General features: G+C 35.1%; 1 protein-coding gene across 8 annotated transcripts in view; it reads right to left on the reverse strand.

Moving 5' to 3' along the window:
* Positions 1-12,672, reverse strand: part of YAP1 (Yes1 associated transcriptional regulator) — a 122,906-nt gene that overhangs the window by 24,310 nt on the left and 85,924 nt on the right. The gene's annotated exons all lie outside the window — the stretch shown is intronic.

The following is a 12,672-nucleotide window of genomic DNA, read 5'->3' on the forward strand; positions in this document are numbered from 1 at the left end:
CCTTCCTCCAATCATCTTTATCAGATTAAATTTCCATATTTTGTTATTTTATTTCTGGATTTTCTGTCCTGGTCATTAATCTAACTACTCATATACTGGGTACCACACTTGAAATTGGTAACCTGACAGGTGGTCAACCCTTGCTTTTGTATTAGGCTAAGGCCAGTCCGTTCTATGCATCATTTTCACTGCTGGGCCTGCTGCTATACTTCCTTCTTAGTTATTAAGTCTGAGTTCCTCATATCCTCAGGAGCTGAATGGCTCCTAAACCTGGCGAGCCCCTAGTCTTGCCCTTGCTCACTGCTTTGTTTGGTTTTATTTTCTGATCCAGAGAGATTATGACTCTAAGTAATGTCTTTTTGGTTATCTCTTTCAAATATTTGGTCTGGAAGAGCAGAGAAGGGATGTCAAAAAATGACTCATTACTCCATATCGTTCAAAGCCTTAATAATCTCTTATATGAAAAAAAGGGTCAGACTTATTATGAATTGTCTTTACAAAGAACGGCTAAAACATCCATAATTATGGTTTATAGCTTAGTATTTTATAGGGGAATGTATAGAGAAAAAGCCAAAAATATATATATGACAGCTAACATTTGCCAGGCACCAATCAACAACCTCATTTAATATAATTGCTTGTATCTACCTATCACCAACAATTAGATGCACAAACAACAGTCACTGTAGTATGATTTAAAAAGCATGGCCTGTAGAGTCAAACACACCACAATTAGATTGAACACACCAATTCAGTACTTCATCTAATTCTCTGTTTCCTCTACTACAGGGGCCGGCAAAAGTAGGTTCACGGTTGTTGAATACACAAAATACAAAGCTTATTCTTGTATTATTATTTATTGACTATTGCATCATTTTCCGTATGAACAACTGTAAACCTGTTGTTGCCCACCCCTCTATACCTGGGGATATTAACATCTCCCTTTTGGAGTCATGGTGAGGATTAAGTAATATATGTAAAGCATCTATTGTAATCCTGGAATACAGTAGATGTTCCATAAAGGTTACTCTCCTCCCTTTTCCAGAATAGTTTTTTTAAACTTTAAGATTAGTACTCCTACAGATAATCATCATGGCTTGAGTTCTCCTACCTCCCTTTCCCTCCTCCCACTTTACTATGCCATTCACGGCTTCAAAGTATTCTATAATTTACAAAGATATGTATACTTATCTCTCCTGTAAGATCTGAATGGAAAAAAAATGGGTGGTGGAGATTGAGCCTTAGCTCAACCCCCTTAGGGATCCTTTTCTTTTGGTGAAACATGTTCCTGGCATTCCAGACACTCAACATATTTCCCATAGAGATGTTTTTATACATTGTGCTATGTCAAGTTTGATAATATGAATTAAATATGAATCAGGGGGCTGATCTGAGAATCCACCACATACATGGAACATCTCATAGACTGAGGCCTAGAGTAAACAACTATGTTGGGGATAATTTTTTTGCAGTTCCAAGCAAATTAAATAAAAAAAATTGAAAAAAATAATTGCTTGGAAATGGCTCATCAGCAAATTGAGGAATGTTGGAATTGTAAAACATGATTAATTTCAAAAAGATTCTAGAGCTATATATACACTTAGATAAACATTCTCAGCTTTCCACATTAGATTTTTATTAAGTATTATAGCATTTAATAAATTAATACAATGTATATTCCTTGTGAAAACTAATTGGACAATAATTTAATAACTGATGAAAATAAAGAGGTAAATATCCTCTGCTTCCCGCCAGTTTCCTAGGATTAGAAACCATAAGCAGTGATCATTAAGGATGGTGACCACTGCTGATGGCATACTGAATTGGTAGTCTTTTGCAAATCTTATCTTATCTGACTAGTCAAAACCACAGAAAAGTAAAAATAGGATATCAAAAGATAAAAGGACAACTCTGCAGAATTAAACAGAAATTTCCACAAAATATGCAATAGCAAAGCCTCTCTGGCTAATGATAGTGAACGTTTTTAGGATTTGTTTACTTAAATGCTGTTACCTATGGCTGGAAGCAGTGCTACAAGTTTCCATATAAAGAGCTCACATAAATGACCAATTCAAACAATCTTGTTTTATCTACTGAAGCTGGGATTTATCCCTCTGCAGAAGCATCCTGTTCTTTACCTTCTGAATATCTCAAGCATTTCGAACAAAGCACAGAACAGTGCACCCACATGGGGTGCAGCGGAGACCTCACAAGCAGGCAGGAAACAGAACAGGCTTTGTTTCCCCGGGCAAAGGGGGCAGGGCAGTTAGAAAAGAAAAGAACAGCCTTACCAACTTCTTTCCCTCCATGATCAACTACTGAAAATCAATGTTTCCAGTTTTAATAAAATTTCTAAAAGGCAAAGAGAAAAAAAAATCCCTGAAATATGACAGAATTTAAAGTTTCATATGCTATCTTTTAAAATTCAGATTCTGTGCAGCCTGGACTATGAAATAGTAACCGTCTCAAGTTTTACTTAAATCAATCCTGACAGCTTTATGGTAGCAAACCATCCACTCAGCAATTACAGAAAAACAAGAGATGAGCCTCTCAGAAAGAAAGGAGGTCATCACCATGTGTCTCTTCCCAAATTTCATTCTAAACATCTGAGTTGTAAAACTTCAGACAATCTTCACATTTACATAATTTGTAACCTCGACTGTGGAATATTACAAAGAACTACAGATCTAGTAATCAAACAGACTTCAGATAAAAATTTAAATCCTGCTCTTCCTGAAAGTGACCAGAGATGACCTCTGAAAATGGTCATCACAATGGTGGAGTTGGTAGGTGTGCCCAGGCTAAACCGTGGGGCTGGACATAGGGTCGGTTGGCCCAAAAAGTCCCGAGTTTTTGCTGCACATGCTTAAAAATGCAGAGTAATGATGAATTTAAGCGTTTAGATGTAGATTCTCTGGTCACTGAGCACATCCAGGTGAACAAAGCTCCCAAAATGAGGTGCAGAACTTACAGGTTAATCCACCCATGAGCTCTCCCTGCCACACTGAGATGATCCTACTAAAAAAGAGTAGGTTGATCCTAAACCAGAAGAAGAGGTTGTGCAGAAGAAAAATATATTCCCGAAGAAATTGAAGAAACAAAAGCTTATGGCCTAGGAGTAAATTCAGCATAAAATATATACTAATAAAAGTAAAAAAAAAAAAAAAAAAAAAAAAAAAAAAGGAATAAAAGAAATTAAATCCTGATAAAGTATAAATTTAAAAGAAATATTTTTTGAACTTATAAACATTATTTTATAACAAATCTCCTGCAACAACAAAAAAAGCACTTCTTTCCTTTGTTATCAAGTCTCAGACACTACATTTTTACATACTTAACATGGCTATATTAGTTTGTTCATAACATTTAGAAACAAAATGATAAGGGTACTCAAGACTGTAAAGTAGTAGACTTGCTAAAAGAAATGAATGTGTTTCTAAAAACACAAACTAATAGGCCATCTCTCGGTCTTAAAATAGTAAAAATAAAACACAGAACACCCACTGGTAGCTGAGTGTCTACTACATGACCTAGGGGACTGAATCACCTACTATTCACATAACCTATATACATATTTATGTGTAAAATTATGGTTCTTCAGTGTAATTTCTCACTATTTGATTCACACTGAAAATCTGTCTCTTACAAGAGGAGCAAGAGACCCGGGTCCTAATTTAATGACTCGTTATATCTTTTCATTATCAATATGCAACAGATGTTTCCCAGCACTTGATGACGATGCCATGACAGGAATGATTTTTTAAAAAATGTTTTATTGAGACTGAGATATTTCACATACAATAAAACTCACTTTTAACAGTTTTTATATATCTACAGAATTCTGTAACCATCGCCACTTATCTAATTTCTAAACATTTTCATCACCCTAAAAAGAAACCCCATATCCTTAGCAGGACACTTCCTATTGCCCCTTCCCCAGTCCCTGGCAAGCACGAATTACTTTGTCTTTATGGATTTGCCTGTTCTGGACACGTCATATAAATGGAATCAAATAATATGTGGCCTTCTGTGACTGGCTTGTTTTACACAGCATGATGTTTTCAAGATTCACCCTTGTGATATCAGCATTTCATTCCTTTTTATTGGCAAATAATATTCCACTGTATGGATATATCACATTTTGTTAGTCCATTTATCAACTGATGGACATTTGTGTTATTTTTATGTTTTCGCTATTATGAATAATGATGCTCTAAGCATTCATGTACAGGTTCTTGTGTAGATGTATGGTTTCAATTTTTTTTGCATATCTATCTAGGAATGGAATTTGATGGGTCATATGGTATCTTTCTGTTTAACTTTTTGAGGACCTGCCAAATGTTTCCAAAGTGGCTGCACCATTTTTCAATCCCACCAGCAATGTATGAGAATTCCAGTTTCTTCGGTCTAGTGAACACTTGTTATGGTCTCTTTGATTTTAGCCATTCTACTGGGGATAAAGGGGTATCTCACTGTTGTTTTGCTTTGCATTATATGTTAACAGTCCACCTACTGTATGACTTTGTCTTGTCACAAGTAAAGGAATCTCTCTCTCCCACACTTTGCACTTCTTTCCCTTTCCAAGCACCAACCTCAAGAGCCCCAAAACTGGGTTAAAATTATAGCAGGTCCTCGAAAAATCAATGTCATTTTGTTATAATGTTGATAAGATGCTGTAGGAACTTAACTCTTGTTTATATCAATTAGTCCATAGTAAATGATTTCCTTATAAGTCGTTTCACTTAAAGTCGTAGAACCTAGTGACCACTTAACTGTATTTAAGTCTTGAAACTGCTGAAAAAATACCAATAACATCATTATTTCAGTAAATTTCTTCTTAATTCAATGGTCTATCAAAAGACTAGCATGAAAATTCATTATAATGGTATTTCTCAAACAATACTATTATGGATGGAGCTTTAAAAAACTCAAGAGAACATTTTCTCCTCATCACCTCATTAAGCATTTTGGGGCAGGACTCTGGGGTTGCTAAATGAGGTGAGGAGGAGAAGGAAAAAAGTGTTCTGACTGGCTTTCAAGCTCTCTGTCCCCAGAGTACAGCCATGGTTTTTTCCTCTCCTATGAAAATAAAGTATAAAGTCTAGTTTGGAGAGAAAGTTCAGATAATAAGACTACTGGTCTAAAGAGAAGCAGAATTATATTTAAAAATGTAAACTTGCCATCATGAATTCATGTTAGATTAGTGAGTAAACAGTTCCATTACAAATAGCTTTATTTATGATTACATATTATCTATTACGGTTAATGCTTTCACAGAGGAAGTTATAATTTAGAAGACATGCGTATCTTAGCTTTCACAAATAAGCACAAAAGGTGCTTATATAGTCTAAAACATGACAGACTTTTTCTTGTCCTTTAATGTCCCTCTTCAAAATAGCCTTCCCAGATCACAGACACTCAACAGGTTTCCTCCAGCCCACATTATTCCCTTTCATGGCACACCTTGTTTATTCTCCTTCATTGTATTTAGCATATTTTATAATGATTTATTTGTTTAGTAGCCTGCAACCCCTTCCCTGATGGTTAGTATGGTGCCTGGTACATAACTGGCACTCAATTATTTGTTGAATAAATAAATACTGGAATAGTTTCTATCCCTAGTTGGTAGGATACTATTAGTAACGCACAGGAGAATCTCCAAGTTGAAGCAAGTCCAAAATGCATTCTAAAATGACCTCAGCAATCAGGTTAGCAGAACAAAATGAATATAAATTAAAACAAAAAATATGAACCAGTCTTCTTTCTAAACCATTCTGATTTATTTCAACAGGAATCTATTTGACTTATCCCTCGATAAGTCTATATAATGGCTTTCTCTGGACTGGCACTAAAAGTGGCATCACCAAATGGCTCTTTTCTCCAGTACATTTTATAAAATACTTGCTATTAATGCAGTTGATAAAAATATAACTTGCAACTTGTTTTTTTAAAAAAAGTATGTTAAGGTTTTAGTAACACAAACCATTAATGCAAATTATCATTCAGTGACTTTGGCAATCTTAAGCTTTCAAGTTTAAAAAATTCTATATGAATAAATTTCGTAAATGAAGACAAAAATATTTCTTTGCTATACAATTATTTGCATAATCAAATCACTGTCAAGCAGAAACTATATCCTAATTTACCTTCATTAACATTTCTACTCACCCTTGGCAAGTAGTGGAGAGATTGCTTACCATGACTGATAAACTATTTTGGCACCATCCTCTTGAATTTAACATAGATTAAAAAAAAAAGAAAAGAAAAGAATACAACTGCAAACCTTGAGTATTAAGCTGATTATGATATTCTATAATCTTAGGCAATAAAATACTCATTTCAATAAATGCTTGTTTTGAAGTAAAAAAAAAAAAAAGAAAAATGGATGAGGGCAACAATTAGAAACAATCCCTAACAGTATATTTAAAATCAGGATTAAAGTAAGTGCATAGCCTGGAACTATACCTCACATCAGCTTACACCAAGCTTTCCATTATGCAACTCTGAATTTTAGAAACAAAGCATACCCAAATGCACTATCTTTAAGGCAGTGAAGCTGAACCCTGCTAATACAAGCATGTTTAAATTCCTATGTTTTCCAGAGTGAGACTGTAGACAAAACTTAACTACTCCACCCAGCACTGCCCATCCCCTATCAGCTTTGTTAGCCTGGGCATACTCACCATGCAATAAGGCTTATCTTTAGATTAAAGGTTGCAAGGTTTCCCTGTCTCCTCTTCAAAAATAATTCCCAGGGAACCAAAAGCTCAACTTAAAATGGTACAATAAATAGTTCAAAAGTATCTCTGAAACTTTAATGAACTCAAATCCGTATGGATACCAAGAAGTAACCTCAAACAAGGATCCAAAGCAGTCACTGAAGAATTAATAATATAGCATATTCTATTTAATTAAGGACTGGAAATATTCTTAAAAGCATCCAGTATGTCACATTTTACAGATGTGACCAATTAAGGAAGTCAGGTATCTTTTTGAATAAGCTGGTTACCAGAGGAACTTGAGTCTCTTAACTCTAAATTGTGTAGGTAAATTTTTCTACATCATGATTTAATTCTTTTGAATGCAGTACATTACAAGCTGGAGCAAAAGTAGGTTTACAGTTGTTCGTATGAAAAATAATGCAATGATTAATAAATAACAATACAAGAATAAACTGTTTCATGTACTTACTATTGTAAACCTACTTTTGCCCACCCTGTATATAACTACCAGATAGAAAACTGGATGCTAACTAACTTCTGTAGATTTTTCAAAATGGGTTTTTTGGAGGGTACATAAAATAAAACACCAAGTCAAAGCAATGCCATAATTATTTTTCTCACTGGATAATATACATATAAAACACTATAATGAAAGGAATCCAGAGAAGAAGAGTGAAGTGATAAAAAGTACCCAGAACTTCTAAACATGAAAAAACAAACAAACAAATAAAACACCAGAGAAACCAGTTAGAAAAGAATACTGCTGGGATTAGAACTGTATCCCAAATTTGAAAGGATGTACATTTCTGGGTAATAAAGCATCACATACTTTCTGGTCATTGGAACTGCCTTAAATAGAATGAATTGCTTATAAATGTGGTAAACTTCCAGTCAAAGGAGAGGTGAAAAGATAATCTCTTAAGAATATGATAAGAGGTTAAGCATAGCTTCTCAGTCTGCTCCAATCATATCTCTCTTAATTTTCTTCTGTAATTGGAAGCTCATTATCTTTGAGTAATTTCCTCAAGAGTCACAATATAGCAAAGAAGTAAATGCATTAACCACTGTCATTTCCCCTCTGAAATTGCCATGTATTAGTATTGGTGAATTGGCTATATTTCTGAAAGATTAACTAAGCTTAATCTAAACTTTAAATTTCTAGGTGTCAAAAGATCAAGTTCAGATCCTTGTGCTGTCACTTAATTATATAACCTTGGATTGGTCACAATTTCCCTAGATCTCAGAGCTCAGACTGGGGGCAATATCCCTACTTCTCCCAGCATTAAAAAAAACACATGTTAATTGGTGGAGTCACAATGACTGGTTGGCACTATGGCATTTAGTGGGCAAGAGCCAGGGATGCTGACTGTCCTGCAGTGCCCAGAATACACCCCTCCGCTTTTGAGAAATGTTGATTAGAGGAATTATAAATTCCTTTTCAGGGCCAAATTTTGTGAGGTTTTTCTGTTAAAAAATTTTTAGTTAGCAACAGCTCTTCTTACCTAAAACACAGTGAAACACCTTTCCCTCCCCTATCGTAAGTAGTAAATATAGTCCACAACCAAATTCTGACAATTTAGGATAACCAGGAAAGATTATAAGAGGATAAAAACAAAAACAAACAAAAAACTCGTTTTTAATGCATAAATAAGCAACTTACTTTAATAAAATTCAAATGATTAGATGTTGACATTCTATCTATCCAAGACTCCATTAGAAGAGTTACAAGTTTAGTTCCTACAGCCTTTAGTGTTTGTTTTTCCATCTCTAACAGAACAGACTTAGGTATTTAATTGGTCATTAGGTGAACATTCATCAAAAGTAAAATATTACTCATAACAGCTATTAGAAATATTTGGTCTTAAAGGGAAAAGACTAATGAATGTCTAAACAGTTAAAACTGTTAATAAACCTCTATTCATGCAAAATATTTAACTTTGATAAGATAGGCTAAACAACTTTTGGCTTTAGGACTTAAGTTATATATAGATATACATTTACTTATTCTTTTAATTTTATATCTTAATATTTTAGGAAATTATATCTCACACACACACAGCACATGGTTAAGTTTTGGGAAACTGAAACAAAGAACCAAAATCAGCATCTTGATTTTAATTATCTTTGACATTTCCATGAATTTCTAGGCACAGAATTGTAATTAGGAATTAAAGGATATTTTGTTTTTGCCATACTAGATTGTTCATTGATACACTTTTTAGCCCAAATCTCTGGCTCCAATATTTTATTTACACTAAAAAATGTCTTTATCCCAGTGGTGTTATCAGCACTTATTTCCAGAAACAGATATTGCTAACACTATTTAACATCCTTTATATAAATAATAGGAACAATAACATTACATTACAAGTCAGTTCATTGACTTTGGAGTAGATCTTTCATTCTAAAGAAATTATACTCTTTGGTGTTTTCATTAGGGATTTTACTGGAAAATATTCATATGAATGTATCATATAAAGCAATAATTCTACAATGTACAAAGAAATGTTTAAACCTGAGACTCCATGTTTACAAGTAAAAAATCTCTAGAAAGAGTGTTTATATGAAATAATGTAATGGCCCACATAATACTCAAGCATCAATTTTCTTTAATACAAGTTAAAAAACATTCCTAATATGGTTCCTTAAAAACAAGCAAACAAAAGCCCTCCTTTTTTCAAAGTCAATAAATTATCAGAGTCCTTATTGCCATTGGATGTTACTTCATGATTCATTACAAATTACTAATCAATTCTCTAAAATATAAATGTCAAAAATATACTGTTTTTAAATGTTAAAGAACAATAAAATCAGATTAAAAAACCCAATCCACAGCAAGTTACTATTTAATTTACTGAAATTACATGGTAATTTATTAACTTCATTTGGGATGTGAAGAACTGATAAATTGTTCGAAATGTAATCTAAAACATCTGATAAAGAATAGAAATATAAAAGAGACTGGTGTTTGAAGGAGCTGAGTGGTAAAGTTAAGCTTGTACAGGGATGTTTTTTCCATTCTAAAAAGTCAAAAGACATAGGTCAGCTTGATTTAAGTTAAGAATTGGTCGTCGCTGGGTAGTGACGACAAAGGGCCACAGAGCAGCGAAAAAGGTTGCGGATCGCCGCCGGTCGCTGGGTTATGACGAGTACACAGGCACTGCCCCCTATAGGCGGCCCAAGAAAGCAAAATGCATCTGTCAAAATGAGGCAGACAACTATAGAAATCCCGGTGGCGCAGCTCACCAGGCAACAGATGAAGAACCTGACAGATGAACAAATAAGAAACCTGTCAAGAGTCTCGGTTCAGGGCCATTGTTATCAGGTGGCTTACAGAATTAACAAAATACCTGGAAAAAGATGAGAAAGAATTGAAAAACACTCATACTGAAAGCAACAAAACCTCATACAAGACAGATGGTGAGGAAATAAAATCCAGAGTTCAAATCAACAAACCAGAACATAGAGAAGGAACAAACAGTCAACCAGTGCAGAGAGAAAAAATGGGAAGCAAGGATGAGAGGATCAGAAACCTCTGGGACAGCTATAAGAGATCGAATATACGGATCATAGGATTGCCAGAGGGCAAAGAAGAAGAACTAGAAATTGAAAAATTAAGTGAAAATATAATAAAGGAGAACTTCCCAAACTTGGGGAAGGAAATAGACTTACAGGTCCAGGAAGCACAGAGAGTTCCAAAACAACTGGACCCAGGGAGAACCACTCCAAGACACATTATAATCAAAATGTCAAAAGTTAAATATAAAGAGAGAATCTTAAAAGCAGCAAGAGAGAAGAAAAGAATCATGTACAAAGGGGTCCCAATTAGACTATCAGCTGACTTCTCAAGGGAGACCCTGCAGGCAAGAAGGGACTGGCAAGAAATATTCAAAGTAATGAAAATCCAAAACCTACAACCACGAATACTTTATCCAGCAAAGCTGTCATTCAGAATAGAAGGGCAGAGAAAGTGTTTCCAGGACAAAATAAAACTGAAAGAGTTCATTAGATCCAAACCACTGTTATATGAGAAGTTAAAGGGACTGGTTTAGAAAAAGGAGGATCAAAACTATGAAATCTAAAATGAAAACTGCATCACAACAACCAACAACAGAAGCTAGGGAACTGAAACAAAGGCAAACTAAGTAGGCAATGAGAGTGGAAAAAGAACTATAGGTATCGGGAACATATTGGGGGGGAGGTCAGCAGGGAAGGGGAAGGGGGAGAGGGAGGGAGATGGTATAGGAATTAAGAAACATCGTAGGAGGGAATGGAATAGACAGAGGTTGAGAAGAACTATATGTACAACCAATGGACATGGACTAAAGGGGGGACAAGGGGAGGGAGGGGGGCCACCGGGTGGAGGGGAGCAGAGGGAAGGGAAATTGGAACAAATGTAACACTGTAATCAATAAAACACATTAAAAAAAAAAAGAATTGGTAAATATTTTAATATAGTTTTGGGGTATATAGGAAAGCAAATCCAAAACGATGAAAGCAATAACCTACCATTTGTTTGTGTCTGCATGGCTCAAAAGGTCAGAAAGGGGATAGTTTATATATATATTTTTGGCAGAGATAAAACACAATCCAATATAGAACTGCAGATTTCAAGGAAAACTCCTTCAAACTCAGCAGCTAACAGCTCGTCTCTATTCGCTGTCACTCTAGATTAGAGAAACACACACTTCTTTTTCTTTCCTGCCCCCCCCCCCCCTTCAGTTACACTTGAGCTCTCTGACTGAAAAGGTCTGGAACAGATTAAAAGTCGGGCTACAAAATAAAAAGCTTTGGCATGTTGTCAAGCCTGTCTGGAATACACATACACAGTGGGCCCAGAAAGGGAAACGTAAGGCAATAAGACAATTTTATGAAACTTTTTTGGCACATCTAATTGTACACTTGTGTGTACATATGTGTTGGAGGTAAGGAGTGAGAATATTTTTTTTGTACTTTCTCTGATTTGAAACAAAACAACAAGCTGTGGGTGTAATTAATGAATGTACATTAATTAGCCAAACTGTTTTATTTCAGTTGTAATTAAAAATACTTTAAGAAAAAAAAAAAATAAAACAGAAAAGAAAAAACCAGCTTTGTTCCAATTCCTGATTCTGCAGTTAGCTAAGAGTTCATCATCATCTTTCATAACCTTAGGTTGGGGGCTGGGGTAAAAAAAAAAAAAAAAAAAAAACCATAGTACCATTTTAAAAAGTTTCCAAAATGTGGACAAGTTGAATTCATTAAAGATGATTTAAGGAAACATGGCTGTTATCGTTCTAGTTCATACAAATGGCAACAGTTATTAAATTCTCTACCTTACTCGGTTTCCTGTTTCAACCACAAGGACTTATTCAAATATTAAATAGAATCAGAAGTTGCAAATTATTAACATGCCACATAACTTTTTTAACACCCAAATAGGTCTTGAAGCTCAAAAGGGCAGACTTAAGCCAAGCTGGATATCTGTCAAAATGACAGTCTCTGCCCTGATCCCACCTTTGACTTCACTTGAACAGGGGGTGGAATCCATAAAGCTGACCAATCAGTTTTGGGCAAACCCAAATGTTGGGGTTATTTAAAGGTATATATAAAGACATAGGAGAAACGTGCATAAAGTTCCTGACAGGGAAGTTATTTTACCCCACCAGCTCCGGGCAGTTTTTTCTCCCCGCCCCAGGATCGTGTTCTGATGGCATTCACAGAGTTAATTCCTCTTTCCCGTAAGGGCCCCACAGTTGTTGTTAGGTCAACCCCTGTAAAACTTCAAAGGTTCCATGTCCCCTCAGTCTGACCTACTCAGTGATCTGCACATTGTTTTCATTTAGCTGCATTCAGTCCAAGACGAAAACTTTGAAACCACAATGATCTGCTCCTTTTTACAAGTCATTTTTCCATGGCTTTGGAAAAATATCTCAGAAACCTAACTGAAGAAACTGAAAATGGTGAAAAA

This window comes from Furipterus horrens, unplaced genomic scaffold (genome assembly GCF_987537825.1).
Source record: "Furipterus horrens unplaced genomic scaffold, mFurHor1.1.pri manual_scaffold_2, whole genome shotgun sequence".
Taxonomy (NCBI): Eukaryota; Metazoa; Chordata; class Mammalia; order Chiroptera; family Furipteridae; genus Furipterus; species Furipterus horrens.